The sequence below is a fragment of the Pelodiscus sinensis genome, chromosome 29 (assembly GCF_049634645.1).
Source record: "Pelodiscus sinensis isolate JC-2024 chromosome 29, ASM4963464v1, whole genome shotgun sequence".
Classification (NCBI taxonomy): domain Eukaryota; kingdom Metazoa; phylum Chordata; order Testudines; family Trionychidae; genus Pelodiscus; species Pelodiscus sinensis.
Genome location: NC_134739.1, coordinates 2,450,966 through 2,477,074, shown reverse-complemented (window position 1 = coordinate 2,477,074; position 26,109 = coordinate 2,450,966). Strand labels below are relative to the sequence as shown.

The window sequence follows — 26,109 nt, the reverse complement described above, 5'->3', positions numbered from 1 at the left end:
ATTGTAGCTGTGGTAACACCTGGTCATACCAGATCCACAGGGTTTTCTGCAAGAGCACAGGCTAGCCACCAGACATCCTCCTCTGCCACTAGCGTACAATGCAGGCAAGCTCAAGGGAGAGGCTTGGCCACAGAAGCAGCTGGGTATGGGAGACAGCACTTCTGAGCCAGGACCAAAGGGCACCTGGAGGGCAGTATCTCAGCTCCTCAGTCTCCTCCTCCCCCCACCCCATAGTGAGGAAGGGCAGGGCTGTGATCCCCATTCTGCAGACAAGAACTGAGGCCCACAGACCCTATTTCCCAGAGGGGCTGAGGGGCCTTAATCTGGGCTTTAGGCTCCCATGTCCCATGTTTAGCTTGCATTGAGATTCGCAGGACTCTCCCAGGACCTATCCATAAGAACGTAAGAACGGCCATATTGGGTCAGATCAAAGGTCCATCTAGCCCAGTATCCTGTCTACCGACAGTGGCCAGCACCAGGTACCCCAGAGAGGGTGGACCGAAGACAATGATCAAGTGATTTGTCTCCTGCCATCCCTCTCCAGCCTCTGACAGACAGAGGCCAGGGACACCATTTTATCCCCTGGCTAATAGCCTTTTATGGACCTAACCTCCATGAAATTATCTAGCTTCTCTTTAAACTCTATTATAGTCCTAGCCTGCTCTGGCAAGGAGTTCCACAGGTTGACTACAAGCTGTGTGAAGAAGAACTTTCTTTTATTAGTTTTAAACCTGCTACCCATTAACTTCATTTGGTGTCCTCTAGATCTTCTATTATGGGAACTAATAAATAACTTTTCTTTATCGGCCCTTTCCACACCACTCATGATTTTATAGACCTCTATCATATCCCCATCAGTCTCCTCTTTTCTAAACTGAAAAGTCCCAGTCGTTTTAACCTCTCTTCATATGGAACCCGTTCCAAACCCCTAATCATTTTAGTTGCCCTTTTCTGAACCCTTTCCAAGGTCAAAATATCTTTTTTGAGGCGAGGAGACCACATCTGTACACGGTATTCAAGATGTGGGCGTACCATAGTTTTATACAGGAGCAGTAAAATATTCTGGGTCTTATTTTCTATCCCTTTCTTAATAATTCCTAGCATCCTATTTGCCTTTTTGACCGCCGCTGCACACCGTGTGGAAGTTTTCAGAGAACTATCCACGATAACTCCAAGATCTCTTTCCTGATTTGTCGTAGCCAAATTAGCCCCCATCATACTGTACATCTAGTTGGGGTTATTTTTCCTGATGTGCATTACTTTACACTTATCCACATTACATTTCATTTGCCATTTTGTTGCCCAATCACTCAATTTGGTGAGATCTTTTTGGAGTCCCTCATAGTCTGCTTCTGTCTTGACTATCCTAAACAGTTTGGTATCATCTGCAAACTTTACCACCTCACTGCTTACCCCTTTCTCCAGATCATTTATGAATAAGTTGAACAGGATTGGTCCCAGGACTGACCCTTGGCGGACACCACTAGTTACCCCTCTCCACTCTGAAAATTTACCATTTATTCCTACCCTTTGTTTCCTGTCTTTTAACTAGTTCTCAATCCATGAAAGGACCTTCCCTTTTATCCCATGGTCATGTAATTTACACAAGAGCCTTTGGTGAGGGACCTTGTCAAAGGCTTTCTGAAAATCCAAGTATACTATATCTACTGTATCCCCCTTGTCTGCATCTTTGTTAACCCCTTCAAAGAACTCTAATAGATTAGTAAGACAGGATTTCCCTTTACACAAACCATGTTGACTTTTGTCCAACAAATTATGTTCTTCTACGTTCCTTACAATTTTATTCTTTACTATTGTTTCGACTAATTTTCCCGGTACTGAAGTTAGACTTACCGGTCTGTAATTGCCAGGATCACCTCTAGAGCCCCTTTTAAATATTGGTGTCATGTTAGCTACCTTCCAATCATCAGGTACGGAAGCTGATTTAAAGGCTAGGTTACAAACCACAGATAATAGTTCAGCCGCTTCCCATTTGAGTTCTTTTAGAACCCTTGGATAAATGCCATCCAGTCCCAGAGATTTGTTAACATTACGTTTTTCTATTTGTTCCAAACCCTCCTCTAATAACACTTCAATCTAGGACAGTTCCTCAGATTCATCACCCACAAAGGACGGTGCAGATTTGGGAATCTCCCCAATGTCCTCAGCCGTGAAGCCTGAAGCAAAGAAATAATTTAGTTTCTCTACAATGGCTTTATCGTCCTTGATTGCTCCTTTTATATCTCGATCATCTAGGGGACCCGTAGGATTTTTAGCAGGCTTCCTGCTTCTAATGTACTTAAAAAGAAATAACAAAATGTTTTTTGAGTTTTTGGCTAGCTGTTCCTCAAAATCTTTTTTTGCTTTTCTTATTACATTTTTACACTTGATTTGACAGTGTTTATGTTCCTTTCTATTTATCTCACTAGGATTGGACTTCCACTTCTTAAAAGATGCCTTTTTGTCCCTCACTGCTTCTTTTACATGGTGGTTAAGCCACGGTGACTCTTTCTTAGGTCTCTTGCTATGTTTTTTAATTTGGGGTATACATTTAAGTTGGGCCTCTATTATGGTGTCTTTAAAAAGTTTCAATGCAGCTTGCAGGGATTCGGATCTAGTCACTGTGCCTTTTAATTTCTGTTTAATCTCCTCATTTTTGTGTCATTCCCCTTTTTGAAATTAAATGCCGGAGTGCTGGACTGCTGAGGTGTTCTTCCTACTACAGGAATATTGAATGTTACTATATTACGGTCACTATTCCCAAGCGGTCCTGTAACGGTTATCTCCTGGACCTGATCCTGCGCTCCACTCAGGACTAAATCGAGAATTGCCTCTCCCCTTGTGGGTTCCTGCACCTGCTGCTCCAAGAAGCAGTCATTTAAGCCATTGAGAAATTTTATCTCCGCTTCTCTTCCTGAGGTGACCTGTATCCAGTCAATATGGGGGTAATTAAAATCCCCCATTATTATAGAGTTCTTTATTTTGGTAGCCTCTCTAATCTCCCTCAGCATTTCAATGTCAGTATCGCTGTCCTGGTCAGGTGGTCGGTAATATATGCCTACTGCTAATTTCTTATTATTGGAGCATGGAATTACTATCCATAGCGATTCTATTGAACATGTTGATTCATTTAATATTTTTATTTCATTTGATTCTTCATTATCTTTCACACACAGTGCCACTCCACCACCCACCCGGCCTGCTCTATCCTTTCTATATATTTTATATCCCAGTATGACTGTGTCCCACAGATTTTCCTCATTCTACCTGGTTTCAGTGATGCCTATTATGTCAATCTCCTCCTGTAATACGAGGTACTCTAGTTCACCCATCTTATTATAGTCAGACTCCTAGCATTTGTGTAGAAGCACTTTAAAAATTTGCCACTGGTTATTTGTCTGCCCTTCCCTGATGCATTGGATTCCTTTGGATGCGGTTGTTTGTCTGCTCTGGCCCATGGTTTGCCCTCTCCCCTCCTCTCTTTCTGACTACAGCTTAGAGAATCTCTATCAACGGATTCTCCTCTAAGAGAAGTCTCCCTCCGATTTACGTGCATCTCCGCACCAATCGGCTTTCCCCCATCTCTTAGTTTAAAAACTGCTCTATGGCCTTTTTAACATTTAGTGCCAGCAGTCTGGTTCCACCTTGGTTTAGGTTGAGCCCATCCTTCCTGTATAGGCTCCCCCTCTCCCAAAAGTGTCCCCAGTTCATAATAAATCCAAACCCCTCTTCTCTACACCATCGTCTCATCCACGCATTGAGACTCTGAAGTTCTGCCTGCCTACCTGGCCCTGCACGTGGAACTGGAAGCATTTCCGAGAATGCCACCATAGAGGTCCTGGATTTCAGTCTCTTTCCTAGCAATCTAAATTTGGCCTCCAGGACATCTCTCCTACCCTTCCCTGCGTCATTGGTACCTACCTGTACCACAACCACTGGCTCCTCCCCAGCAGTACACATAAGTCTATCTAGATGCCTCGATAGATCCGCAACCTTCGTACCAGGCAGGCAAGTGACCATACGGTTCTCCCGGTCATCACAAACCCAACTATCTATGTTTCTAATGATCGAATCACCCACTACTAACACCTGCCTCTTCCTAACTGGCATTCCCTCCCCCTCAGAGGTATCCTCAGTGCGAGAAGATACCGCAACATCCTCTGGGAGGAGGGTCCCAACTACGGGATGGTTTCCCTCTGTTCCCATTGAATGCTCTTTTCCCTTGAGACTTTCATCCTCCTTAAGAGCACTGGGGCTCTCAGACTGGAGGTGGGACAGTTCTACAGCGTCCCGGAAAGTCTCATCAACATAGCTCTCTGCCTCCCTTAGCTCCTCCAGTTCAGCTACCCTGGCCTCCAAAGCCCGAACTCGGTCTCTGAGGGTCAGGAGCTCCTTGCAATGGCTGCACACATACGCCACCCGCCCACAAGGCAGGTAATCATACATGTGACACTCGACGCAATAAACAGGATAGCCCCCACTCTGCTGCTGGGCTTCTGTTTCCATTTTTCTAATGAATAAGTTTAAGTACAAACTGGGATTCTTTTTAAATATCTGGAATATAGATTATTATAAAAGTTATGTTTAAAGAAGGTTAGAAGTCACTAGTGCCCTCTAACCTCCCCTTCTCAACTCCCTCTCCAAACTTCCTGTTAGCTGTTCCTGTTCACAAGCTCCCTGGTCGCTGAGTCACAGGCTTATATAGCTCTGGTAGCCCCTCCCCCTGACTGAGGCTCAGCCAATTAACAGAGGCTTCTAGATTTCAAACCTTTTAGAAGCTCCTTCAGACAAATAAACAAACCAAACAGCCAAATACAAGCTCAGCACACAGCAAATAACGCCCCCCCCAACACACACACAAACACACACTCCAGAGAGCCACTTACCACAAGGGTCCCGTATTTACTCCTCCTTTACCTGGAGAACTCCCTCTCCAAACTCCCTGTTAGCTGCTCCTGTTTGCAAGCCCCTAGGTTCCCTCGGTGCCTGAGAGTTCGCAGCACAATGCCCCCGAGTGCCTCAGGCTTTGTCACTGAGTCTGCTGGCTGTAGTTTGCAAAATACACTCATGCCCCAAACTCCAAAAGGGTTCCCAGTGGTGTTTGTTGGTGGGGTTGGGGGTCTCCCTGCCACCCAAACCACAGTCCCACTGCAAACCATAGAGTCGTCGCTGGCAGACTCCAGGAGCTCAGGCTAAAAATAGCCATGAAGCCGTTTGGGCTTGGGCTGCAGTCTGGACTCTGAGTCCTGGTCCTCACCAGGGAGCCTGACCACTGCCACAGCAAATGGAGCCTCACAAGCCAGAGTCAGGTGACCTGGGCCAGCCACAGCCCTGCCATGGGTCATGCATTGCTGTGTGGATGTACAGAGCCCTCCAGAACCAGCTCTCACTCTACCTTTCCCAAGGCTATTTTAAACAATGCCACCCACAGTCATAAAACCCTTCGGCCTCCCACAGTAATCTGCTGATCTCAGTGGACCCTAACAAACAGTAATAGCCTGAGCCACCTGGCAAATCCTACATAAAGATGGATCAACAACCAGCCAGAAAGAGAACGGAGCTCTTCTCACTCCCCAGGCTGTGCTGTAACCCCAACTCCATCCCCCTCTCCTCACCTCTGGTAGCAGTGCAGCCACTGCTTTTTTTGGGATGATACTGCCCATGACGCAGTACCGGCACCTCCAGATGCAGTACCAGCACCGCCAATCAGAGCTCAACAACTTTTCCCCTGGAGTAACAGCACTTTTTTAAAAAAAAAAACAAAAAAAGCACTGAGTGCAGCCATCAACAACTGTTAGGGGTGCAAATCACCTCCACAGTAATTACCAGCAGCAGCCAAACAGGCCTTAATTAATCAAGGGCATGGAGTGAAACTGACCAATTTTAAAGGCAGAAAGTATCATTAGATCATCTAGCACAGGCCAGAGCACTTCATCCATTTAACACAGTAACTTATATTTGGCTCTAGAAAGTCTTGATGTTTTGGATATGGAGAATCCATCATATCCTTTGATGGTTTTTCCAGTGATTAATCATCTTTGGTGTTAAAAGTCTGTTGTGTTTCTAAACTGAATTTATGTGGCTTTTACTTCCAGCCACTGATTCCTATTGCACCTTTCCTCACGAGCTTAAAGCACCTTTGGTACCGAATAGTTTTTCCCCAGGAAGCTACTGGCACACTGTCATCCAATCATCTCATCTTTTGTAATAATTAAGTAATAAATAAATAATCTGCAAACATCCGGTTTTTGTAACAATCAGCAGGGCTCGACAAATTGCTGTTTCAGCTGGTTGCCCCATTCACCGGCGGCACGCGCATGCACAATGCGGGTCTTGCGCATGCGCAGTGTGGGGCTGGCAAGTAGATTTCGCTGCCATTTGTCAAGCCCTGACAATCAGCATTGATTTATAAAGAACAAATCATATAAAACCAACCTGATAACTTTCTTTGATAGGATAACAAGCCCTGTGGGTAAGGGGGAAGCGGTAGAGTGGTATATCTAGAGACTTTAGTAAGGCATTTGATACAGTTTCATATGACCTTCTTATCAACAAACTAGGGAAATGCAACATAGATGAGGCTACTATGAGGTTGGTGCAAATTTGTTTGGTTAACCATACTCAGAGAGTAGCTGAAAATGGTTCATAGTCACACTGGAAGGGCATAACAAGTGGGATTCTGAAGGTCAGTTTTGGGACTGGTTCTGTTCAATATCTTCATCAACAATAGATAATGCAATAGAGAACACACTTACAAAGTTTTCATATGACACCATGCTGGGAGTTGTTGTAAGTGCTTTGGAGGATAGACTCATAATTCAAAATGATCAGAATAAACAGGAGAAATAGTCTGAGGTATATAGGATGAAGTTTCATAAGAACAAATGCAAAGTACTGCACTTAGGAAGGAACCATCAGTTTCATACTTAGGCTATGTCTACACTGCAGGCTTCTTGCACAAGAATTGTTTTGCGCAAGAGTTCTTGTGCAAAAGTTCTTCCATAAGAGCGTGTCCACACTGGCATGTGCTTTTGCGCAAGAGCGTCCACGGCAGTGTGGACGCTCTCTTGCGCAAGAAAGCTCCGATGGCCATTTTAACCATAGGGACTTCTTGCGCAAGAAATTCATGTTGCCTGTCTACACTGCCTTCTTGTGGAAGAGCTCTTGCGCAAGAGGGCTTATTCCTCGTGGGGAGAGGAATAACTCTTCCGGAAGAAGCCCTGTTTTCCGATACTGTACTGTAAATTTACTTGAGAAAGAACGCACGTGCAGCGTAGACAGCCAGCAAGTTTTTGCGCAAGAACGCCTATTCTTGCGCAAGAAGCATGCAGTGTAGACACAACCTATAAAGTGCTACCAGACCATTTGCTTACAGAATGGAAAGCGACTGCCTAGGAAGGAATACTGCAGAAGAGACTTAGGGGTGACCATGAGCTAAATATGAATCAGCATTGTGACGCTACTGCAAAAAAAGCAAACATCATTCTGGGATGCAGTAATAGGAGTGTTGTGAGCAAGACATGAGAAATCATTCTTCCACTCTACTTTCTGCTGATTAGGTTTCAACTTGAGTATTGTGTCCAGTTCTGGGCACCACATTTAAGAAAAGATGTGAAGGAATTGGAGAAGGTCCAGAGAAGAGCAACAAAAATTATTAAAGGTCTAGAAAACGTGACCTATGAGGGAAGACAAAGAGTTGGATTTAGGTTGGGCATTAGGAAAACTTTCTGTCAGGGTGGTTAAGCACTGAAATAAATTGCCTAGTGAGGTTGTGGAACCATTATCATTGGAGATATTTAAGCGAAGGTTAGACAAACATCTCTTAGGCATGGTCTAGCTGGTGCTTGGTCCTGCCGTGAGGGCAGAGGACTGGACTAGATGACCTCTTGAGGTCTCTTCCAGTTCTACTATTATAGGATTCAATGGATCTATGATTTTGTACCTCTTTTCTGCACCCTCCTATTTTACAACACTCTTTTTAAAAATGGACACCAGAATGTGAATGCAGTATTCAAGATTGGTCTTGCGAATGCAATATACAGAGGTAAAATCACCTCTGTTCCAGTCACCGCTGCCAGGTTCTATGTAACATGAGTGCCAGTGCTGCACAGAGTCTGCTTTTGAATAGCAGGCAAGAGAGCTAGGTGGCACTAGAGTAAGAAAGGTTTCAGCAGTGTAGCCGTGTTAGTTTGTTTCAGCAAAAACATCGAGGAGTCCAGGGCACTTTAAAGACTAACAAATTGATCAGGGCATAAGCTTTCATGAGCTACAACTTACTTCCTCAGATGCTGCAGAGAAAAGAAAAGAAAACAGGCAGGGATACAGAGAGTGGAGTGAACATAATTCACAAAAGAACTGTGTGACGGGGCAGACAGGCCCCGCACTGACGGACAGGGGATAGCCCAGGCCCAGCTGGCAGAGAAAGCCCCGCCCCTCCGACCCTGCTGGGCATGCTCCCAGCAGCGGCTGGGTATAAAAGCAGAGGGAGCCCTGCAGTCAGGGAAACCGCAGGGTGAGGGAGAAGACCAGGCCAGTGTTTCTGCAGCAGCTGGGACCAGAGTCGCTGCCCGTGCCTGACCCGGACACCGAGGAAGCAGCCCCCGACCCAGGGAGGCAGGAGCGCGCCCACAACCCCGGCAGGTACTGCCTCGGAGGCGAATGGGCCCCAGGGGAACTGGGGCATGGTAGGAAGCAGCCCAGGGCAAAGGATACAAAGTTTGGCTCGGCCTGTATCGGCCGGATTCCCCACCGAGCCGGCAGGAGCCACAGACCCTGCCTAAAGGGCCCTGGGCTGGGACCCGGTGGAGAGGGAGGGCCTGGGTCCCCCTACCACTCATTCCCCCTGCCCTGGATAATCAAACCCCAGGCCAGGAGAGGCTTCTCGAAGCGGCTAGGCATCTAGTGCCGTATATGCCCTGATAGAGGGACCTGGACTTTTGGGTACTGTATAGGCCTGGGCCGAGACACGGGCCAGTAGGAGGGGGCCACAACCCCCGTCAGGGGCGTACCCCCTGACAAACTGGCTAAATTTATGGAGGAAAGGTCCATCAAAGCTTATTAGCCAGGATGGGCAGGAATGGTGTCCCTAGCTTCTATTTGCCAGAGCTGGGAATGGGTGACAGGGGATGGATCACTTGATGATTACCTCTTCTGGTCATTCCTTCTGGGGCACCTGGCACTGGCCACTGTCAGAAGACAGGACACTAAGCTAGATGATCTTTGGTCTGACCCAGTCTGTCTGCTCTTATGTTCTGGGATTTCTAGATGCCACTACAGTAAGATAACGAACAATACTAAGCTCTTATAGCTAGACTCCATGATAATAAATGTCACCCGGCAGAGGCAATAACCTGGCTTTTAACAGCTCATGCCCAAAACCAGGACACATTTGAAAAAGAAATTGAAACAAAGTGTTCTGATAAGGTCAACATGGCTCATTTGGGGGTTTTTCTTTTTGAAATGATTTTTGTGTAGACAGTTAATTAATTTTATATTTTACCACAAATTAGACTGTAACAAAAATGTGAATGAAACGATTCAGTTTTCTTATCATGCATCATGCAAAAGGTACGCAACTTGCACTCTGAGGCTACGTCTACACTGGCCCCTCTTCCGGAAGGGGCATGTAAATTTCACCAGTCGTAGTAGGGAAATGCGCGGGGGATTTAAATATCCCCCGCGGCATTTAAATAAAAATGTCCGCCGCTTTTTTCCGGCTTTTAAAAAAGCCGGAAAAGAGCGTCTAGATTGGCCCCGATCCTCCGGAAAAAGTGCCCTTTTCCGGAGGGTCTTATTCCTACTTCAAAGTAAGAATAAGACCCTCCGGAAAAGGGCGCTTTTTCCGGAGGATCGGGGCCAGTCTAGACGCTCTTTTCCGGCTTTTTTAAAAGCCGGAAAAAAGCGGCGGACATTTTTATTTAAATGCCGCGGGGGATATTTAAATCCCCCGCGCATTTCCCTACTACGACTGGTGAAATTTACATGCCCCTTCCGGAAGAGGGGCCAGTGTAGACGTAGCCTGATAGTTTTCTTGGAATAGGTTTTCCTAAATTTGGCCCGTCTACACTGCACCAAATTTCAGAAAAACCTCCTCTTTTGGAAGAGCCCTTCTTCCTCGTGGCACAAGGAAGACAGGGCTGCTGAAAGAGCACGTCTGCTTTTTCCGCAAAACATGTTGGAAGAGTAGATTCATTCCCTGGATGTGGCGGAGTTTTTCCAGGATACCTCTGGTAACCCGGAAAAACTTCATAGATGTAGCCATGGTCTAGCCTGGTCCACTCTGGGAACTGACAAACCAAGAGCTCTGAATTTGGCTCGACTCAATAGCTGTAGTATCTATAGCTGTTGAACTTGCATAGTTTGGGAAGCACCATTAATGCTTCTCTGTTTCTGGCTGGGACATAAGCTCTATGTGTGAATCCAGAAACAAAAGGAGCTAGGAATCAGGATGGGAAGGGGCAGTGTTTGATGAGGAAGGCTGCTTCTCACAGAAGAAAGCTTGCATATCTAAGTCCACCTTAATCTAGCTGTGTAGGTTTGTGATTACACTGGGGGGATGGGATTCATAGGTTCCACTGCCAGAAGGAAGCACAAAGGCTCACTGACATGGAGAAGGAGACACTCCCCACATTCCTCTCGCACATCACCACTAGGAGGGCCCAGGCTAGTAGATTTTGTGTGCTCCAGCCCAACGTGAGGTGGCAGGGGGATGGAGCACCAGTGCGGGCTCCCCAATGCTGGGGGGGGGGTCCTTGAGCCTCAGGGGCCAGCTCCAGGCAAGATGGGGACGCACCTGGCCCTTAGGCCTGAGGTTCCCCACCCCCAATCTAGGCTGACCTCCTGTGTAAATAGGCCAGAGACCTGCCCCACACTGATCCCTACGGCAGCTCTTCTAGAAAAATATCCAGCCTTGATTTAAAAATGGTCAGTTATGGAGCATCCACCATGACCCCTGGTGAATTGTTCCAGCGGTTAAGTGAGCTCAGTAGGAAAAACGTAGAACTTGTCTCCAAACTGACCGTGGCTAGCTTCAGCTTCCTGCCTGAGGGATCATGTATTAATAACCTGCCTCTGCTGGACTGCAGAGGCCATTTTAAAATATTTGTTCCTCATATAGGTGATTTATAGCGGGTATGTCTACACTACGGGATAAGGTTGAATTAAGGTTGTCCACACTGCAGGAAGTCAAAGGGAGAACACTCTTCCTTCCACTTCCCTTACTCCTCATAGACTCATAGACTTTAAGGTCAGAAGGGACCATTATGATCATCTAGTCTGACCCCCTGCACAGTGCAGGCCACAGAATCTCACCCACCCCTCCTAGAATAATCCTCTCACCTATGTCTCAGGGTACGTCTACACTACAACGTTAATTCGAACTAACTTAGTTCGAATTAGTTAATTCGAACTAAGCTAATTCGAACTAACGGATCCAGACTAAAAAACTAGTTCGAATTAGCGTTTTGCTAATTCGAACTAGCATGTCCACATTAAGTGGACCCTGAACCGGGGTTAAGGATGGCCGGAAGCAGTGCCGGCAGGGCATCAGAGGAGGACGTAGAGCGTGGAGATGCTGTCTCAGGCTAGCCGAGGGCTGTGCTTAAAGGGTCCCGACCCCCACCCCGGACAGACAGTTCTCAGGGGTGCCCGCTTGCAAAGCAGTCCTGGCTTGGATTGCCCGGAGTACCCACACTGGGCACATCACAGCACTCGGCCATCAGCCCGGCTGCACTTGCTGCAGGCTGCCATCTGGAGACAGGGGGCAATTGGGGGCTGCAGGAGAGCTTCCACCCCAAAAGCCCGCAGAGCCAGCCCAGTCCTCCCCATTGGGGGCTCGTACCCCATTCCTCCCTCACCTCCTTCCACTTACCCTTCCCTAGCCCCTCTTCTTGATGTACAAAATAAAGGACAATTGTGTTCAAAAATTGAATCTGTCTTTATTGAACAAAACTGGGGGAGATTGGGAAAAGGAGGTGGGAGAGGGGAAGAGAGAGGCTGGGAGAGGGGAGGGCAACTAAAATGATGAGGGGTTGGGAACAGGTCCCATATGAAGAGAGGCTAAAGAGACTGGGACTTTTCAGCTTAGAAAAGAGGAGACTGAGGGGGGACAGGATAGAGGTCTAATAAAGCATGAGTGGTGTGGAGAGGGTGCATACAGAAAAGTTCTTCATTAGTTCCCATAAAGAAGGACTAGAGGACACCAAAGCAAAGGAATGGGTAGCAGGCTTCAAAGTAGTAACAAAAAGTTGTTCTTCACAAAGCAAAGAGTCAACCTGTGGAACTCCTTGCTGCAGGAGGCTGTGAAGGCTAGAACTAGAACAGAGTTTAAAGAGAAGTGAGATCAAGTCATGGAGGTTGGGTCCATGGAGTGCTATTAGCCAGAGGGTAGGAGTGGTGTCCCTGCCCAAGGTTTGTGGAAGGCTGGAGAGGGATGGCACGAGACAAATGGCTTGGTCATTGTTTCGGTCCATCCCCTCCAGGGTCCCTAGGGTTGGCTGCTGTCGGCAGACAGGCTACTGGGCTAGATGGACCTTTGGTCTGACCCAGTACGGCCATTGTAAGCTCAGGGCTCAGGGTCGGGGGTCTCAGTGGACCCCCTTGATTTTCATGCACACCTGCTCCTGGGTGGCCAGGCTGGCAGCTCTCCTGCCCTAGACGGCCACTTTCCTGTGCCTAGTGAGGAGATCGTGGACAAGGTCCACAATGTCCGCACTAGCCCAGGCGGGTGCCCGCCTCTTGCGGTCCCGGGCAAGCTCCCGGGAGCCACCAGCCTGGTCCCGGGAAGAGAGGGAGGGCTGGGGGGCATTGGGTGGGTGGCTCAAGCTGTGCCAGGTGCAGGGTCTGCTGGCTGGGTGCTGGCAGGCTTGCACCTGGCACGGGCACCGTAGCCAGCCCGTGCCCCTTTAAGGGGTCCGGGGCCAGGAGGGGGGCATACGAGTTTCCCTGGTGTTGGCCAGAGTGGCCACCAGGGAAACCTGGGGAGGGCTAGCCTCCCACTAGTTCGAACTAGTAAGTTCGAACTAGGCTTAATCCTCGTGGAATGAGGATTACCTAGTTCGAACTAAGCGCTCCGTTAGTTCGAATTAAATTCGAACTAACGGCGCGCCGTTAACGCCTATGAAAGTTAGTTCGAACTAACTTTGTAGTGTAGACATACCCTCAGATATTGAAGCCTTCAAATACTTTGAAGGCCCCAAGATGCAGAGAATTCTCCAGCTGTGATCTGCGCCTCACGCTACAGAGGAAGGCGAAAAACCTCCAGGGCCTCTGCCAATCTACCCTGGAAGAAAATTCCTTCCTGACCCCAAATATGGCGATCAGCTAAACCCTGAGCATGTGGGCAAGACTCACCAGCCAGACACCCAGAAATTCTCTATAGTAACTCCTATCATCCCTCCAGTGACCTATTTCCCACTGATAATGAATGGTCAATTAGTTACCAAGATCATGTTATCTCATCAACCCATCCCCTTATCATAGAATCATAGAACTGGCAGAAACATCAGAAGGTCATCAAGTCCAGCCCCCTGCCCAAGACAGGACCAATCCCAATTAAATCAACCCAGCCAGGGCTTTGTCAAGCCGGGACTTAAACACCTCTAGGGATGGAGACTCCACTACTTCCCTAGGGAACCCCTTCCAGTGCTTCACCACCCGCCTAGTGAAATAGTTTTTCCTAATATCCAACCTGGACCTCTCCCACCACAACTTGAGCCCATTGCTCCTTGTTCTACCATCTGTCACTACTGAGAACAGCCTCTCTCCAGCCTCTTTGGAACCTCCCTTCAGGAAGTGGAAGGCTGCTCTCAAATCCCCCCTCACTCTTCTCTTCTGCAGACTAAACAAACCCAAATCCCTCAGTCTCTCCTCATAGGTCATGTGCTCCAGCCCCTAATCATTATGGGTCGCCCTCCGCTGGACCCTCTCCAAGGGTATGTCTACACTACCCTCCTAATTCGAACTAGGAGGGTAATGTAGGCATACCGCACTTGCAAATGAGGCCCGGGATTTGAATTTCCCAGGCTTCATTTGCATAAGCCGGCTGGCGCCATTTTTAAATCCCGGCTAGTTCGAACCCCGTGCCGCGCGGCCACACGCGGCACGGAGTAGCTAGTTCGGATTAGGCTTCTAATCCGAACTAGCTGTACTCCTCGTGGAATGAGGAGTACAGCTAGTTCTGATTAGGAAGCCTAATCCGAACTAGCTACTCCGTGCCGCGTGTAGCCGCGGGGCACGGGGTTCGAACTAGCCGGGATTTAAAAATGGCGCCAGCCGGCTTATGCAAATGAAGCCCGGGAAATTCAAATCCCGGACTTCATTTGCAAGTGCGGTATGCCTACATTACCCCGCTAGTTCGAATTAGGAGGGTAGTGTAGACATACCCCAATGCGTCTACAACCTTTCTATAGTGGGGGGCCCAGAACTGGACACAATACTCCAGGTGTGGCCTCACCAGAGCTGAATAAAGAGGAATAATCACTTCTCTAGATCTGCTGGCAATGCTCATCCTAATGCACCCTAATATGCTGTTAGCCTTCTTGGCTACAAGGGCACACTGTTAACTCATATCCAACGTCTCATTCACTGTAATCCCCAGGTGCTGTTCTGCAGAACTGCTACTTAGCCATTCGGTCCCCAGCCCGTACCAATGCTTGGGATTCTTCCATCCCAAGTGCAGGACTCTACACTTGCCCTTGTTGAATCTCATCAGATTTCTTGTGGCCCAATCCTCTAATCTGTCCAGGTCACTCTGGACCCTATCCCTACCCTCAAGCGTGTCTACCTCTCCCCCTAGCTTAGTGTCATCTGCAAACTTGCTGAGGGTGCAATCCATCCCCTCATCCAGGTCATTAATAAAATGTTGAACAAAAGGAGACCTAGAACCAATCCTTGGGGCACTCCACTAGCAACTGACCGCCAACCTGACATCAAGCCGTTGATCCCTATCCATTGGGCCTGATAGTCTAGCCAGCTTTCTATCCATCTTATAGTCCATTTATCCAATCCATACTTCCTTAACTTGCTGGCAAGACTATTGTGGGAGACCGTATCAAAAGCTTTGCTAAAGTCAAGGTATATCACATCCACTGACTTTCCTATATCCACAGAGCCAGTTACCTCATCATAGAAGCTGATCAAATTGGTCAGGCACAACTTGCCCTTTGTGAATCCATGTTGACTATTCCTGATCACTTTCCCCTCTTCCAAGTCCCTCAAAATGGATTCCTTGAGGATCCCCTCCATGATTTTTCTGGGGACTGAGGTAAGGCTGACTGGTCTGTAGTTCCCTGGATTGTCCTTTTTCCCTTTTTTAAAGATGGGCACTACATTTGCCTTTTTCCAGTCATCCAGGATCTCTCCCAATCTCCATGGCTACGTCTAGACTGGCAGCGTCTCACGCAAGAACTCTTTTGTGGAAGAGTTCTTCTGGAAAAACTCTTCCAGAAGATAATGTCTACACTGGCATGTGCTTTTGCGGAAGAGCATCCATGTCAGCGAAGACGCTCTCTTGCGCAAGAAAGCTCCGATGGCCATTTTAACCATAGGGGCTTCTTGCACAAGAAATTGATGTTGCCTGTCTACACTGGCTTCTTCTGGAAGAGTTCTTGCGCAAGAGGGCTTAGTCCTGAGAGGGAGCATCAGAGTTCTCACGCAAGAAGCCCTGATTTTCTACAGTACAACGTCAGTTTACTTGCACAAGAAGGAGCAGCCATGGTAGACAGGCAGCAAGTTTTTGCGCAAAAGCAGCCGTTTTCACGCAAGAACGCGCCACTGTAGATACAGCCCACAAGTTTTCAAAGATAATGGCTAAAGGCCATTCCCTCAGTACCCTTGCATGCATTTAATGCGGGCCCATGGATTTGTGTATGTCTAGCTTTTCTAAATAGTTCCTATCTTGTTCTTTCCCCACCAAGGGCTGTCCACCTCCTTCCCCTACTGCCTTGTCCGGGAGCTGATCTTGTCTGTGAAGACAGAGGCAAAGAAAGCATTGAGTATTTCAGCTTTTTCCACATCATCTGTTACTAGGTTACCTCCCTCATCCAGTAAGGGCCCCACCCCCTCTCTGATCACCCTCTTATTGCTAACATGCGTATAGAAACCTTTCTTGTTACCCTTCACATACCTTGGTAGCTATCATTCCAATTGCGCTTTCACCTTCCTGATAACTTCCCTGCATTCTCGAGCTATGTATTTATACTCCTCCCTAGAAAGTGTGACCATACACAGAGAGAAACAGGGTTTCTCCCAGACGGGCAAGAAAGCAGCTGTGCTTACGTGACAAATAATGCTGGCACGTCAGTCCTGCAGAGTGGTCTGGCTGTTTGGTATGCTGAGCTCCTTTCATTAGCCCAATAGAAGCTCATCTCTCTATGAACCAAGCCTGGAGCCACCATGGCAGGATGGGGAATGTAATTTGGAAAGTGGCAACTGAGAAAGGATCAAGAATTTATGATAGGAATGAAAAGACCATGTGCGCCAAGTTTGACGCAGTGCAAACATGAGCCTTGGCTGGACAAACAGGAGAATAGGAAGTAAAAGTTGGGCAAAGAAGTGTAGTGAAGCAGTTCAACCCCTCACGAGCCCAGATGTGAACCAAACACTTGTGTGGCAAACAGGCCACAGATTCTGCCATGCAGGTAGGGTTCCAATGTCCAGGGTGTGGCTGTTGCTTGACTTTACTGACCACAACATGGAGCCTTGAGCCAGGAAATTGCTATGACAAGGAGCTGCCTCCTAGCGCTCTTGCACATCCCGTTTCAATCTCTGTCACGTGAATGTTTGGCTCAAATCTTCCTTTGCTGCCATTCTCAAGACTGCTGCCCCAAAGGCTCAGTGGGTGTTATGCACTCCTGGAATGTGATCAGCTGAGATCATGAGGGGGAGAATTACAGAGCCAGGGTTTGAGCTCCAGGTGTGTGCAGACGAAAGTTACAAGACCCCATTGTTTTTTAAAAAGGCTGGAGTGAGGGAGCTGTATCGTGGCAACTCCTTGCTCGACTGGGTCAATCACATTGGCCAGCCCCCCTCTCCCTCCCAGGACACACACAAAATGTCAAGACCACCCAAGTGAGCAAGCAGATTTTAGAGTCTTAGAAGACTCTAAAACTTGAAAGTACTGGTCCGTCTTACCTAGACAAATGGAGCTGCTGTGTGCCACTGTTACCTGGCTTGCTGCAGTTCTGTACAGCAGCACCCCTCCACCCCCAAGGTTAGTGTCCCTTTGCACCATGGTGGGACAAACAGACTATGAGAGAAGGTTTCACAAATTCAACACACAAATGTGAGAAGGGAAACATGCAGTGGCACAGTGGCCTCACCAGAGCCAAATCTGCAGACCTTCATCACTCCCTGCTATTCCAATTGTAGGCTTCCCTCTCAGAACTCTTCCTAGTCACTTCAGTCTTGAATCTGACCTACAGTCCAACTCACCCACATGCTGAAGCCATTGGTTGCATGGCAGCTCCAAAGTGATATATCCCTTCTGCTTTAAAATCTGTAAATCTACAATTCTCCCGGAGAGCCAGTCTCTTTGGAACTAGTGGTTTGGCTTAGCCTGTTTTCACGACAGGAGCTTTGTGTCTGACCAATGGACCCCCAAAGTTTTGATCTGGGACCTTTCCATCCTGGCCAATATCTGAATGCTGATCTCTGGCGGTGAGACGCCAATGCTCCAGGTCACTCTGATGCAGCAAAGCTCCTTTAGGTAATATGCACTGTGCCTTGCTGTCATGGGTGAAGTGTAAGAGCCAAGAGAACTGTGAAAGCCTCACATCACCTACATTCCCTCTAACTTTTTCCATCCACCTGTTGATTTCTTCCACCCATGTGCAGAATAAATATTCATATGAACTGAAGCATATGTGAATGTGCTCCACCAGGAGAAACAAAACACCCAACTATGCTAATCAGCTTACAGGGAACACCTGCCATAACCCTTGTGAACTCTGGGCATAGGCAGTGTCTTGGGATTCGCTGTGGGAACGGGGGTGGTCTCAGCCAGTGAGATGGAGGTAAATGGATTATTAAGAAATCTGTGGCTGGTCTCGGGAGCCTCTGGCCTTACCTGCCTGTGACTCGTGGAAGCATTTGAATGGGCTAGCAAACATCCCACAAGGAGGAGCTCTCACTGACCACTTCTTGGCTTGACAGGGGAGCCACCCCTTCCTGAGGCATTAACAGAACACCTCATCCTGCTGCCAGGTCATGCTTTCTTCCCCTCCAACAACCAAGGGGAAGCAGCCGGGGAAGAGAAGTTCTCCAGGAATAATTACTAAGCAGGAGAGTAGAGCAGGACCTCACCAAGCACTTGCCAAACCCCATCTCTTGTCATTGCGTGTTGTGTAAATATATGGAGATATACCTGTCTCCTAGAGCTGGAAGGGACCTTGAGAGGTCATCGAGTCCAGTCCCCTGCCTTCACAGCAGGACCAAGCACCATCCCTGACAGATTTGCCCCAGATCCCTAAATGGCCCCCTCAAGGACTGAGCTCACAATCCTGGGTTTAGCAGGCCAATGCTCAAACTACTAAGCGATCCCTCCCCCGAAGCCTGGGTCCCCGCATTTCCAAAACCACTTTTTGTTTCAAAATGTAGCTGGGTTTGTTTAGATTTTTTGTGAAGAGTAGAAACAAAACACATTTTGTAGCTGGGCTCCACACTTCTTTGTGAGGTAACACTAGAATGCTAGGAGTCAGGATTCCCGGGTTCTGTTCCTCGCCCTGGCTGCACAGTGGGCAAAGCTCATGTGCCAGTCATCTGCGGGTTTCAGAGCCAGGGTCTCTGAATCGTAAAACCATGAACCTCTCCTGTTTGATCTGAAAGACACTGCAAGTTAGCATGGGGGCTATTACAAATTCATAATCACAAAGCTCTGCATGTGGCCTGGCCAGAAGAGAGGAACAAAGTGCTGCCTTGTGCTCTCAGAGTTAGATAAGCACGGAAAGGCAGGGTTGCCTTTAGCCCAGCCTTGGCTTGCTCTCCTATGACAGACTTGTGTTCTCATCCCAGCTCTGCCCACAAGTCCCTGTCCAGCCTCTTAGACCTTTACCTCTAAACTAAGTGAATGGCAGGTACCTCCCCTTGGGGCAATCACGTCACACTAGGAACCATAGGAATGACGGGCTTAAACTCCATAGGCTCTGGGCTCAGGGCTCAGTACAAATACATTTGCCAGAATTGGTTTGTATTTTTTGGAATCCCAACAGTATTTGTGAATTCAGGTTGATTTTGGTAAATTATTTCATCTGAAAAGAGTAAACATTTCAAAGATAACATTTTAACTTTTCATGTAGAGGCATTTGATTTCAGAAAATAGCCCTTTTTATTTAAAAGAAACCCTGAAACACCTGACAATGAAACTATATAAGAAGTTGTTTCAGGTTAAACACCACCTTGAAAATCAAAAAGGTGTTTTAGATTGGGGTTGTGTTCTGTTTTGGTTCACTTGTTTTAGGTGGGATTTTTGTTTTTGTTTTCCAAAACATTTTTTCCTGGTTTTCGTTTTGGGTGAGAAAAAAAAATGAAACACTCAGTCTCAGTGAGAATTTTTTTTTCAATTCAGGTCCCAAACAGAAAAATCAATTATCCACTCAGATCTTAGTGCACCTTCCCCGAGCTGACTACCAGGTATTGTACGGAGGAGGGTTGGTTGCTTGTGGCAATGTGTCTATTACAAGGGAAAGCATTCCCCAAATGTAAAATGTGCGTCATGACACACCTGACTGCCTGCTCGTACGTTCACACGCCAGTGATGCTGTAAGGAGAAAACCGATGTGTATGTCAAATACTACATCATGTATTTCAGCCTTCAGCATGTCCCTAATTCCTCCTCAAAACCTTTCTTTCCCCTTTGGAGTTGTCCGCATTAACATCCCTGCTAGGAAGACTGAGGCCCAGCCAGATTACAGAGATGGCTGGTGGCAAGTGGCAGGGTAGCCCACTCTAGATTGTACCGCTCCACGGCTCTTCTTTAAGGTTGCCGCATCTGCTTGGATTCAGCCATGGATGCAGTGGATGCCCTGATGCCCCAATAGCAATTATTGGAGCATCAACAAAGCTCCCACCATGCTCAGGCTGAGATGGACTCTGCCTTGCACTGGCAGGCTACGGTGCTGGTGGCGCTGAGTCACATTTTCAAATATGACCGGACACCTCCGACTCTAACGCATGGCTGCCACTTTGCTCCTCATCCAAATGCCTGGATCAGTCCAGCACAAAGGGGATCAGTGTTATCATCCCCATTTTATAAAGCAAGGCACAGAGCAGCACCGCACCTTGCCTGAGATCACCCAGCAAGGCAGTGGCAGAGCCAGGGTTTGACTGAGGTCTCCTGCACCCGTGCTCCTGGCAAATCAGTCCTCCTGCTTCTGGGCACGAGCTCATTGCTAGCTGGCGGGTCAGAGCTGAAGGCACCTCTCATTGTATGTACAGCTGGGTTGACGCCTGCGAGGCCCTTGCATGAACAGGCAGCCACCGGGCACCAGAGCTGATGGCCTGGAGGCCTGTCCCTTCCAGCACGGCAACTAGCCCGTGTTCCCTGCTTGGCAGGCTGTGAGGATGTGGAGAATGTACCTCCTCACCTCTTCCTGGCTTGGGGGCTGGGCTGAGCCCCGTTGGCCCTGAGCTCGGGGCTCTCGGCTGAGACTCAAACAGCTTTCGAATGAGGTAATAAGGAAGCCGGTAACAGGGTTCAAGGTGCTTGTAACACAGATGAGGAGCTTCACTGGGGTGGGGATGGGGGTGGAAGGAACAGCGGCAATGTGAGGAATGCTGTACAGCCTCCGGGGACAAGGTGCTGCTAATATTCAGCGTTTACAACCTAGCGACCACCCCCAAGCCAGGCAGGGAGTAGGGGAGCAGGGCCAGTTAATCCGCGCTGTGGTTATACAGTTTCTCTTCTCACCTCCCCCCTCCCCCGCAGTGCTCACGCCGCGTGCAAATGATCAGCCTCAATTTTATAAAGAAACAAAAATCTTCCATTTCTTTTCCAAAAGGCCTGTGGGAATTCTCCAGTGTCATGACAGAGAACCCCGTTTTCTTTTCTTGCCTCAAACAATGGAAAATTAAAACAACTTCCCCGCCCCCTTTTGTTGAAAATCCCTTATGCTAAATCCAGGCTTTGCTGGAGGGCTCTTGTCCGTGCCACCCTGGCCATGCTCCTGGTGCAGCTGCTGACAGCAAGGGAAGGCCAAGCATGCCACAGAAGGACCCTGGGTGGTATTTATCTCCCCAAGCAGGGAATCACACACCCACCAGAATAAGTCAAGCAGGCCCACCAAAGCCGGTCTGGCCTCTGCCCCGCCGCGTGTCTACACTGCATGGCTCCGACGACGGAGCCACGTAAATGAGTTTACTAGTCATAGCAAATACATGAAAGTGGCCGCCCCGCTGAGCTGACGATCAGCTGATCGGCACAGCAGGGCAGTCTAGACACTCCGCAGTCGACAAGAGAACCCTTTGTCAACCGCTCCGGTAAACCTTGTTTCACGATCCCCTGGCCGTGCATGTCACCACCCACCCCCTTCCCCTTCCTCCGTGGCGTTTGGACTGAGTGTTGCACGCTCAGCCGGGCCACCACAGGGCAGGAGGGGCGTGGTGGAGACGTACACGGCCAGAGGGCGGGGTCGTGTACGTCATCGCCCCCCTTCCCCTCCCCCACTAGGGCCAGGCTGAGGGGCGCCGCCATGGCGGGGGGAGAAGGGGGCGGTGCAGTGACGTACACGGCCAGGGGGTGGGGCTGTGTACATCACCCCCCCCTTCCCCTCCTGCGGCGGCGCTCAACTGAGTGCTGTGCCCTCCACCGGGTGGCCGGGGGAGCCAGCAGCGCAAGGGGCCATTTGGGCTCCCTCGTGGTGGGAGGGGAAGGGCAGGGACATACACAGCCCCGCCCCCCGGCCATGTAGTCACCACCCCGCACCCCTCCCTCGCAGCATCCAGGCTGAGCAGGCAGCACTCAGCCGAGTGCCACAGCGGGAAGGAAGGGAAAGGGGGGCAGGGAGAGAGGCAGGAGGAGGAGGAGAAGAGAAAGGGAGAGGCAGAGAGAGAGGCAGGAGGGGGAGAAGAGCTGAGGGAGGGAGGCAGTAGGAGGACAGAGAGAGAGAGACGGAGCAAGAGGCTAATTGGCTAGTTTTATAATAAAGTATAGACCATGGTTAATCATAGAATCATAGAATCATAGGACTGGAAGGGACCTCGAGAGGTCATCGAGTCCAGCCCCCCGCCCTCAAGGCAGGACCAAGCTCCGTCTACACCATCCCTGACAGATGTCTATCTAACCTGTTCTTAAATATCTCCAGAGAGGGAGATTCCACCACCTCCCTTGGCAATTTATTCCAATATTTGACCACCCTGACAGTTAGGAATTTTTTCCTAATGTCCAATCTAAACCTCCCCTGCTGCACTTTAAGCCCATTACTCCTTGTCCTGTCCTCAGAAACCAAGAGGAACAAATTTTCTCCTTCCTCCTTGTGACACCCTTTTAGATATTTGAAAACCGCTATCATGTCCCCCCTTAATCTTCTTGTTTCCAAACTAAACAAGCCCAGTTCATGAAGCCTGGCTTCATAGGTCATGTTCTCTAGACCTTTAATCATTCTTGTCGCTCTTCTCTGTACCCTTTCCAATTTCTCCACATCTTTCTTGAAATGTGGCGCCCAGAACTGGACACAGTACTCCAGCTGAGGCCTAACTAGTGCAGAGTAGAGCGGCAGAATGACTTCACGAGTTTTGCTTACAACACACCTGTTGATACAACCTAGAATCATATTTGCTTTTTTTGCAACAGCATCACACTGTTGACTCATATTCAACTTGTGGTCCACTATGACCCCTAGATCCCTTTCTGCCATGCTCCTTCCTAGACAGTCGCTTCCCATCTTGTATGTATGGAACTGATTGTTCCTTCCTAAGTGGAGCACTTTGCATTTCTCTTTATTAAACCTCATCCTGTTTACCTCTGACCATTTCTCTAACTTGCTAAGGTCATTTTGAATTATGTCCCTATCCTCCAAAGAAGTCGCAACCCCACCCAGTTTGGTATCATCTGCAAACTTAATAAGCGTACTCTCTATCCCAATATCTACATCATTGATGAAGATATTGAACAGTACGGGTCCCAAAACAGACCCTTGAGGAACTCCACTTGTTATCCCTTTCCAGCAGGATTTAGAACCGTTAACAACAACTCTCTGACTACGGTTATCCAGCCAATTATGCACCCACCTTATCGTGGCCCTATCTAAGTTATATTTGCCTAGTTTATCAATAAGAATATCATGCGAGACTGTATCAAATGCCTTACTAAAGTCTAGATATATGACATCCACCGCTTCTCCCTTTTCCACAAGGCTCGTTATCTTATCAAAGAAAGCTATCAGATTAGTTTGGCATGACTTGTTCTTCACAAACCCATGCTGGCTATTCCCTATCACTTTATTACCTTCCAAGTGTTTGCATATGATTTCCTTAATTACCTGCTCCATTATCTTCCCTGGGACAGACGTTAAACTGACCGGTCTGTAGTTTCCTGGGTTGTTCTTAATCAAATAGAACAGGCTTCTGTGAACATTTCAAATACTTTGTAAGTTGAGATTTTGCATAAAGATATAATTATTCATGCAACTGCAACAATTGTCATATTTATTGATATAAAATTAATATACATTTTGTGATTTTATTTGGGAATAAATATATAAAAAACAAAATAACCTCTTCCTCTCCCCCAGAGCCAGGCACTCCCATACCCCTGTTCTAACCCAATCCCCTTCTGCTCCCCCAGAGCCAGCCCCCCCAACCTAATGCCTCCTCCCCTCCCCCATAGCTAGGCACTCCCAACTTAATGCCTTCCCCCTTCTCCAGAGCCAGGCACTCCCAGCCCCCCCCCACCTAATGCCTCTCCTCTGCCCCAGAGCCAGGCACCCCCAGCCCTCCTCCCGCCAACCTGATGCCTCCCTCCTCCCCCAGGGCCTCCCGCCAACCTAATACATGGGTCCTGGAGTTGATGTTGCCACCTGAGGCATTGGGGTGGCATGAGCACAGCAGCCAGATGTGAGCACCTGCTGAAGCGCCCAGCGCAGAGCACCCAGCCAGCCGTGAGCACCTGCTGGAGAGCCCAGCACAGCGTGCCCAGCCGGCCGTGAGCGCATGCGCAGAGCAGCTTGGCCAGCTGTGAGCAGGCACTCGGCCACATGCTCCAAGCAGCCAGTAGGCTGCACTTCATTCTTTTATAAAAATGTTCTGACGGGCCACAAAAAATTTTGATCAGGCTGTATGTGGCCCTCCAAATGCCAGTTTGACATGCCTGGTGTAGGATATAGGTCCTGTTTGAGCCATGACAGTGGCATGGACCCATTTAGCTCCAGAAGCATTGTTCCGAGCCAAAACCGGCTGTCCAGGACTAAAGGTTCGATCTTTTGCTCTGGATGCACTTCATGACTTGACCTTACTGCTGCCGTTGCTCAATTTGTTGTGGGCCAGAAGGTTTCAGCCAGTCAAAGCCAGTGCACGGCTGACGTCCCATCATTAGAAAGAGTAGGTATGTTTTGGTTGTAGCATGAGGTGTGTTTCTGTAGGATAGCAGGAAGGTGTCTAGACACTTTTGAACGAGTGAATGTCCTGTAGCCAATTTCAAAGCTTTTTTCATTGTTTGCACAAACGTTTCATCTAATCCATTGGTGGATGGATGCCAAAGTGATGTGATGAATCCCATTTGCTTTCAGAAAATTTCCAAACTCCCAAGAGACAAACTGCAGATCGTTGTTGCTCATAAGTTGTTCTGGAAGACCAAAATGACTAAAGAGTCCCTGGAGTTTTTGGATAGTACTCTCAGCAGTAGTGGGAGAGTGTTAGAGAGAGACTTCTGGCCATTTGGAATGGGCATCTACCACCACCAAGAACATGCTTCCTTCAAATGGCCAGCAAAATCAACGTGAATACGTTGCCACGTTTTTTCAGGGCAATCCCATGGGTATAGAGGTGCCAACTGAGGTGCATTCCTCATACCCTGGTGTGAAATACAAGCTCTTGCCTTCTCTTCAATAGCACTGTTCAAGTCACGTCACCAAAAATAGCTTTGTGCAATTTCTTTCATGTGCACCGTTCCACGATGACCTGAATGTAGCTGTTCTAACATCTGAGCTACGTCTAGACTGGCATGATTTTCTGCAAATGCTTTTAACGGAAAAGTTTTTCCGTTAAAAGTATTTGCGGAAAAGAGCATGTAGATTGGCATGGACGCTTTTCTGCAAAAGCACTTTTTGCGGAAAAGTGTCTATGCCAATCTAGACGCGGGTTTGCAGAAGAAAGCCCCGATCGCCATTTTCGCCATCGGGGCTTTTTTGAGCAAAACAATACCGCGTTGTCTACACTGGCCCTCTTGCGCAAAAGCATTTGCACAAGAGGGCTTTTGCCTGAACGGGAGCAGCATAGCATTTCCGCAAGAACACTGACAATCTTACATGAGATCGTCAGTGTTCTTGCGGAAATTCAAGCGGCCAGTGTAGACAGCTGGCAAGTTTTTCTGCAAAAGCAGCCCTGTTGTCTCAGTAGCATTGGAATAATGACACATTCCCCCACAACAAGCACCTAGAATGGATCGATAACTCTGTTCTCCTGGACATGGAGGGAACAAGGTCAGGAGAGACCTGAAAGTCCCGTAGAGATGTTCCATGCATCACTAGGTCCATGATTGGGGACAATACTGGGTCAACATTAATTGCTCTCTTAACTTGTGCAGCAGTGATGGGCGTGTTTTCTACCTGTTAAAGTAGATTTCCTTCCAGCCACTATTTTAATGTTTGTCTGGCAAAGGCAGCCATGAGAGGCCATCCTCATTGCCATGCAGAGTGGATTTCTAATATCTGATCTCATATGTGTGTTCCAAAAGCCACAATGCCCATTGTTGCATATGACTAGCAGCCAATGGTGGAATACCTGTGTGTGGACCAAAAATTGCCATCAGAGGTTGATGGTTAGTAAGAAGTGTAAACTTCTGTCCAAACAGGTATTGATGAAATTTCTGAATCCCGAGAATTATTCCCAATGCTTCATGCTGAATTTGCGCATAGTTAGTTCCTGCCTTGCTTAAGGTGCATGAAGCAAAAGCAACTGCAA

General features: G+C 48.2%; 1 protein-coding gene across 2 annotated transcripts in view; it reads left to right on the top strand.

Moving 5' to 3' along the window:
* WNT3 (Wnt family member 3) overlaps nucleotides 1–26,109 on the top strand; it is a 77,023-nt gene that overhangs the window by 16,118 nt on the left and 34,796 nt on the right. The window lies entirely within an intron of this gene.